We start from the raw sequence: 7,170 nt of genomic DNA on the forward strand, positions 1-7,170 counted from the left end.
TGACTTCCTCAGGGGGTGGTCTGGGGGTGGGCAACTGGCTGGGGCATGGAAGTGGGGGCAGCGGCGGGCTTCTGAGCAGGTTCCCACAGGAGAGCCGGTGCTCCCCTGCTGGCGAGGGATAGGTACCTGCATTACCGCCCCTATGGTCATGGCTGATTTCCATGGAGGGATCAAGGAGAGAAGAGACCCCCAGGGGACATTTGCAGAGGAGGCTCTTGGGTCCCCAGTGATGGCCAGTGGTGCCAGCTGGGTCGGCCCTGGGCAGGCAGCCCAGGTGGTCCCTGCTGCCCAGCCCCTGCTGGCCTCTCTCTGTGCACAGCAGGTCAGGATGGGGAGGTGCCTGGTGCTCCAGCTGCCTGCCCTCCCTGTGTGCCTCGCCGTGGTCCAGCTGGCTCAGCCCTGCTCAGGTAGGACCGGCTGTGCGTCTGTGTGTCTGAATCCATTTCCCTTCGGGCCCAGCCAGAACCCGGGATTCCGCCCGCCCCCCCCCCACCCTGCACTGCCTGTCCACACCGCACCTGGTGAGGGACTGAGTTCCGTCTAGGTGTCTGTCACCTTCACTCTCCCCTGCTGGGACTACCCCGTGGCCCTCTGGGCCTGCTCACCTGACGGAGCCCCCCTTCTGATGACCGCTGAGTTTGCTGTGGTCGGACCCCCCGAGCCCATCCTGGCCATGGTGGGTGAAGACGCAGACCTGCCCTGTCACCTGTCACCGAAGATGAGCGCTGAGAACAAGGAGCTGACATGGGCGGAACCCAGCCCTAGGCAGGTAGTGCACGTGTATGCACACGGGCAGGAGGACACCCCGGCAGAGGAGTTCGAGGGAGAACTTCGATTCACGATGAGGACGTCACTGCGGGGAAGGCCGCTCTCCTGGATTCGCAATGTCAGCGTCTCTGACAACGGAACTACCTGTGTTATTTCCAAGATGGAGACTTCTATGCAGAAGCCCAGGTGGAGCTGCAGGTGGCAGGTGAGCGTCAGACTTGTTCCAGGCTCCTTTCCGTGGGCGGGGGCAGAGGCTGCAGACCTACCCCAGAGCATGTGGGCTGCTCAGCAGCATCCACCCCCTTGGCCTCCATGTCGGCGCCTCTGAGGCCCGTGACACACCCAGGGATCCCCCAAAGTGACTTGCTCCTGCACCCAGTACAGAGACCCCCACGGCACCCACCAGTCTCAGAGCGGAGTGGAGGTCGGGGACAGGAAGGAGGAGTAGACCTCCCCACAGTGGGTGCCACCTGGTGTTTGGGTTCAGTGTGATTGAGACCGTGGCCATGGGACCCTCAGGCGCCCGCTGTGGTGGGTCCAGGAGGCTGAGCTGCAGGGACAACTCCTGTGGGGTCCACTTCCCCTGCCCCACCCCCGGGAACACAGCTGCAGTTGAACAGGTTGTGTCGTCCTCGGTGCAGCGAGGGAGGACGCTCCCCTAGGGACAGGGGAGCCGGGGTGTCTCAGAGGGGGCATCAGGGAGGACTCGGTGCGGTTCGGAGGATGTGGAAGCAGCGCTGGGCTCTGGGCGGGACGCGGTCAGGATGGTGCGGGTGTCACTGGTCACTCACAGCCGGCACAGGGAGGTGGATCACTGCATACAGTTCCTGTTTCCTCTGTGCTGTCACCCCACCCTTGAGTGGCCTTGACGTGGCCATGACCCACCCCAGTGAGGAAACACCTTGTCCGCGGTGCTGCCCCACAAACTTGCCTGTGTCCGGGCATCAGTTCTCCTTCCCCGGACACAGCCCTGCCCTGTGGCTTCCAGTGCGTGGGGGCTGGTGGAGCAGGGACGGCGCGGCCCCCTGGCCTTGTCCCCGCATGGTCCCTCCTCAGCCTGCTGTCCCTTCCTGCAGACCTTGGCTCCCCCGACGGAGCCCCCCTGCAGGACTCTGTGTGTTCAGGTCCTCAGAGGGCTGCCTCCCCCTCCGTTGGTCAGGGGCATGGGGACAGGTGGCAGTAGCTCCCCTCTTCCTGGCCCCGGGTCCGCTGTCTTCCGTGGGACAGGTTCCCCTCTGCACAGCCTCGCTGTGGACACTCCCGGGGGGAGACCCTGCAGGGAGAGCCCAGCAGCCTGGCAGTGAGGGCAGCAGGAGCCTCCCGAGGGGCCTTGCATATGAGTTCCCGCTCGGGCGGCAGCAGGACACCGTGTGTCTCCTCCTACTCACGGGAGCGCACAGCCCCCACTGGACAGGCAGCAGGGCGAGGGGCAGTGGGGTGTGACCTACTCAGGCTAAGGGGCACCACCTCCATGCTTGCCCAGGGTGGGGTGAGGGGCTCTGCCAGGGACCAGCCTGTCTGGGGCAGGGGGGAGGGGAGGCTGCGGCAGTCTCTAAGGGGACTTGGGGGAAGCAGCCTCTGCTCTGGCCCAGAGCCCCCTGGATCCAGCACACGAGGGCCCAGCCAGGGTCAGGCAGTGGCCCCCTCGGGGATCAGTCTCTGCTGCACAGCACACGCTGGGAGCAGCTCCTGGTCAGTCCCTGCTGGGCTCGTCAGTGTGTGCGCCCCTCCCTGGTGAGGAGACCCCACCAGTACAGAGGGCTCCCCACGATTCAGCTCACTTCTCCTCACCAGCGCTGGGCTCTGATCCCCACATTGACATGAAGGGCTACGAGGCTGGAGGGATCCGTGTGAACTGCATGTCTGCCGGCTGGTACCCGCAGCCCCAGATCCAGTGGACAGACGCCAGGGGACAGAGCTTGTCCTCGGAGGCAGCATCTGCGGCTGCAGACCCCCAGGGCCTTTATGCAGCCCTAGCCTCTGTGATCCTGGAAGACGGCTCTGGGGAGGGGGTCTCCTGTGTCATCAGAAGCCCCCTGCTGGGCCAGGAGAGGTCAGCCAGGCTTTCCATCCCAGGTGAGTGCCCTGCCCCCTGCCCTGGCCTGCTTGGTGCCCCTTGGGGAAGGCAGTGGGTTCTCCTGCTGAAGTGGGTCCCTGTGTGGCACAGAGCGGGAATGTGGGGCTCCTTCCCCTGAAACAGTTTATGTCACAGACACCTTCTGAGCACTTCCTGCCTGCCACACACGCTGCCAGACCGTGGGACATGGGGGCAGATGGGAAAGTTCAGCAAACACACCAGGAGGGGAAATACATACACCCCAAATCTCAGTGAAAGGCTAATGTCCTTACAATAGAAAGGAACACGGTGGATAAAAGAGCAAAAACAGGAATCATCAGTTCCCAGGAAGGTAAAACTCCCAGGAAGATGCCAAATCTGACAAAACGGAACTATTTCCTCCTGGGAATTTGGCAGCAGCAGGACAAACGAGGTGGTGGGCGCCCTCTGGTGGCGGGCTGTGGGGAGACAGTCCCGTAGCCGTCTGTGCTCCCGGTGTTGGATGGTGTTGGTGTGGGTCGGCACCCGTGCTGTGGGGGCGCAGGGCCGTCTGCACCGGAACGGCTCACTGGCTGATGCAAAACCCACTTCTGGGGACCACCCGACGGGCCAGCCTGCAGTGGTGGGATGTGACCCCTGTGACCGGGTATTTTTAAAGAAGTGATCCCCGGGACAAAGGGCAGAGCCTGGGGTGCCCACCAGAGGGGACCCAGTGCGCAGTGGGCGCTGCCCTGGGGGAGAGACACGGGCCTGCTCGCTGTGCTGGAGCGGGCAGGTCACCGAGACACAGGACGGGACGAACACCGTGCATAGCAGTTGCATAGGTGCCTGATTTCGCTGTAAACAGGATAAAATAAACTATTCAGTTTTCAAAACTGAATGAAACCTGCGTGGCACTCACCCTGCGTCAGGCACTGCATAAGCACTAACCTAATGCTCTCCCTGATCAGGACGCAGCAACAGACGGTTACGTCATTAGTTCAAGGTCACAGCGCTGGTCGGGCAGGAGACCCGGGACTGGAACCCAGGCCCCCAGCCCCAGAGTTCGTTCTTCGTCACCAGACTCTGCTGACTGGGGGACAGATAGTCAGTGGGGGGGGGTGCAGACAGGACGTCAGTGACACTGTCTGTACCTCTTGTGCCATGTCATCCCATGGGGGTGGAGACTTTCAGGAAAACCGTCCTGACTGTGTGACAGTGAGAGTCTGGGCGCTCTGGGGACAGAGGTCCCTTCAGGACCTGACACTATTCCTTCGCAGGTGCCTTCTTCAGGGACACACAGCCTCGGATGGTGGTGCTCTCACTGACCCTGCTGTCTCTTGTGGGGCTCTTGTTGGGTGTGGGGTGCTTGCTGCACCGACAGCAGAAGAGGATCCAGGCCCTGTCCCAGAAGAAGGAGATAAAGCGGAAGCTGAGAAAGAAGCAGCGTGAGCTGAGAGAAAAGCAGCTCGAGCTGAGGGAGGAGCAGCGCGGGCAGAGCTGCAGCAGCAGCAAAGCACCCAAGGTGAGGTCCAGTTGCAGGAGGTCGCCACCTCCCTTCCCCTCCCACGTCCACCCCTGGATCCTCCTCTGTCCCCTTGATGGGACTTTCTTTTTCTGTTTATTTCCAGAGACGCTGCAGGACCACCTCGGTAAGCCCCCATCCCAGTCCCTGCGCGTCCCCAGCGTGCGCAGCTCAGCCTTTGGGGCGGTGTCTGCTTCCCCCACTAGAGCCCGGAGCGGGTGTGCTGGGGAAGACCCCACTCTGCTTGCCTAGACCTCGGGGTGCACAGGGGGTGCACAGGACACGGGGCTTGTATGGCTTCCCGGAGCTGCGAAACGTCCTCCCCAACTCGGGGCTGAAAGACACAGAACTGACCAGCTCCCGGATGTGGAGGCCACAAGTCTGATCCAGGTGTTATTTAGGGGTGGGGCAAGCTGGCTTCCTCCAAGGCTTGGGGTGGGGTCCCACCGCCCCTGCAGTCATCTCATCTCCAGTGGCCAGCTCTCCTGGGTGCTCCTTCGAGTGAGCGCCCATCAGTCAGCACCGGCCTCTGTTCTCATCCGGCCTCTTCCCCGTGGGTCTGTCTCCTGATGACCCTCAGTGGGCACTGGACGTAGGGCCCACTCTCGTCCAGTACGGCTCCCTCGTCTGCAAAGACCCCGTGTCCAACCAGGCCACATTCCCAGGTCCCAGGGGTCCGGATGCAGACCTGTCTTGCTGGGTTCAACTCCAGCCCCCCCTTCCCCCCGTCTGGGATGACCGGTGGTGTTGGGGGCCAAGGCTGCACCTCGCCCCACAAAGTATTTTTCTCTGCTACCGCACGGCCCCATCTGAGCTGGCAGACGAAGTGGCATCTCCCCCAGAAGTGGTTGGGGAGGGCTGGCTGCAGGCCCCTGCCACCAAAAGTCACGGCTTTCTTCTTCCGTCACAGAGAGCACCCAGCCCAGGGTGAATCTGCTGGCTGGGGACATGGAGCACAGCTCGACAGACAGCGGCGTGGACAGCACCTTGCTGCTGGAACACCAGGGCTTATCGGTGGCGCCCTCTGAGGATTCTGAGGCCAGTGTTGAGCTGCAGGTGGTGGTGTCTGCAGGGGGCGTAGCCACCCAGGAGCAGGCTCTGCAGACCCAGGTGCCTTCAAGGACCCGGTCCAGGCTGGGGCGGCAGCCCCCTCCACGTCCTGGAGCAGGTGAGGGTCATCTGGGCCGGTGTGACGGCAAGGACGCCTGTGTGTGGGGCACACGTGCCGTGTGTGTACAGGGCATGCACAGTCCTTCCCTGAGTCCCCTAACTTCCTGTCTCAGTTTCCCGGTGACTGAGACGCAGCTCCACAGACCAGGCAGCTTAAAGGACAGAATGTTACTGCCTCCCTTGTGCTGGGGGCAGATGTTGAAGTTCTTGTGGTGTTGTCCCTGTGTGCGTGTCCGTGTCCCTAAAAGAGGACAGCAGTCTTGTTGCGTTAGGGCCTCAACTGCACAGGTCACGTCTACAGTGACCCAATTGCCGGTTGCTGGGCTTGGATGCCCACATCTTTGGGGACACAGTGCAGCCTGTAACAGCCCCCACACCTGTTGTCCGAGGGAACGGTGGCTCCCCGGGGCCACCGAGACCCAGGGACGGAGGTCTCCCAGGTCCCCGCGCTGGGAGGGTGCTGCCTGGAGGAGGCCCGGCTCATGAGCACTGTCCCCTCGGGTGTGCAGGGGGCGCGTGGAGAGGACATGCTCGGTGACGCCGGCCCCTGAGAGTGGGTTCTGGGCAGTGGGGCGGTATCCTGGGAGTGACCACCGGGCTCTCATGGGCCCACAGACCTCCCTGACAAATGTGAACCCCCCGAGAGGGTGGGGGTTTCCTGGACTTCGGGTGCAGGAGGTCCCTTCTGCAGGCCGTCCGTGCACCTTCCCGCACCCCCTTCCCGGGCCTCTGAGGCCTGTTTGAAAAGACTTGGACGGGGGCCCACTCCCTCGTGCGTCTGCAACGGGGGTTACTTCCCCGGTGCCTCAGCCAGGGCCTGGCCCCGCCCTGGAGACCCCGGCGGCTCCGGGCTCAGCAGGGGGAATGGGGCCTCAGGCTGAAGAAACGTCTCTGCTTCTCTCTGCCCTGCCTGCAGCCGAGGGCGGCCTCCTGCACAGCACAGCAAGGCAGCGAGAAAACACGCACCACAAACACTCAGTGAGGGCTTCACCAACACGCACTCGGTCTTTCCCTGGGAGAGGAGGCCCCGGGGTGCAGACCCAATCAGCCTTCCTGAGCCGGCTCGGCCGGCTCCCCACAGCCCACAGTTGCTGGCTGCCCGAGGGGAACCTCACTCACTCACCTCACAGCCACCCTGGGACGTAGCCCGATTCTGAAAGTGGGAAACTGAGGCAGGCCACGTTAAGTGTCATAGGTAACGCACACGGAATTCAGCGCTACAGGAGATGTCCGACCCCCGCCCTCCCTCCCTCTCGTCTGCCCCTTGGCTGCCGACGGTTCCCGTTGGGCAGGGTCACGGGCAGCCCTGAGGGTCCCTTCCCAGGGCACCAAGGGTAAAGGCCACTGCAGGTGACTGAAGGCCACCCCACTGGGATCCTTCAGGGACGACTGTCAGAGCCACGGCCCACCGCTGCACTGGCTCTGCAGGTCGCTGTGGCCCAGGGGGTGAATTCCCGGTGACCCCACCACCGGGGCCGAGAAGGGACCAGCGGCCACTTTCTACCGCACCCTGTGACCTGGGAGCACAGAGCAGACCCAGCCCTCCCCCTTCACCCCTCCAGGTCCTAGCGAAGCAGGAGTGTTGCGTGAAAGATGCAGATGGAGGTCACTGGAATCTCTGTGACGCAGTGGAATCCAGGTCCAGCAAAGGGACACCCACCGTGACCGCCAC

General features: G+C 63.2%; 1 long non-coding RNA gene across 1 annotated transcript in view; it reads right to left on the reverse strand.

Moving 5' to 3' along the window:
- Positions 1-321: 321 nt before the first annotated feature.
- The window catches only part of LOC118501410, a 17,672-nt gene continuing 10,823 nt past the window's right edge, over positions 322-7,170 (reverse strand). Inside the window, exon 3 of the long non-coding RNA XR_004904059.1 lies at positions 322-399. This is a non-coding gene — a long non-coding RNA (uncharacterized LOC118501410). The remainder of the gene's footprint in view (positions 400-7,170) is intronic.

The sequence above is a fragment of the Phyllostomus discolor genome, chromosome 6 (genome assembly GCF_004126475.2).
Source record: "Phyllostomus discolor isolate MPI-MPIP mPhyDis1 chromosome 6, mPhyDis1.pri.v3, whole genome shotgun sequence".
NCBI lineage: Eukaryota > Metazoa > Chordata > Mammalia > Chiroptera > Phyllostomidae > Phyllostomus > Phyllostomus discolor.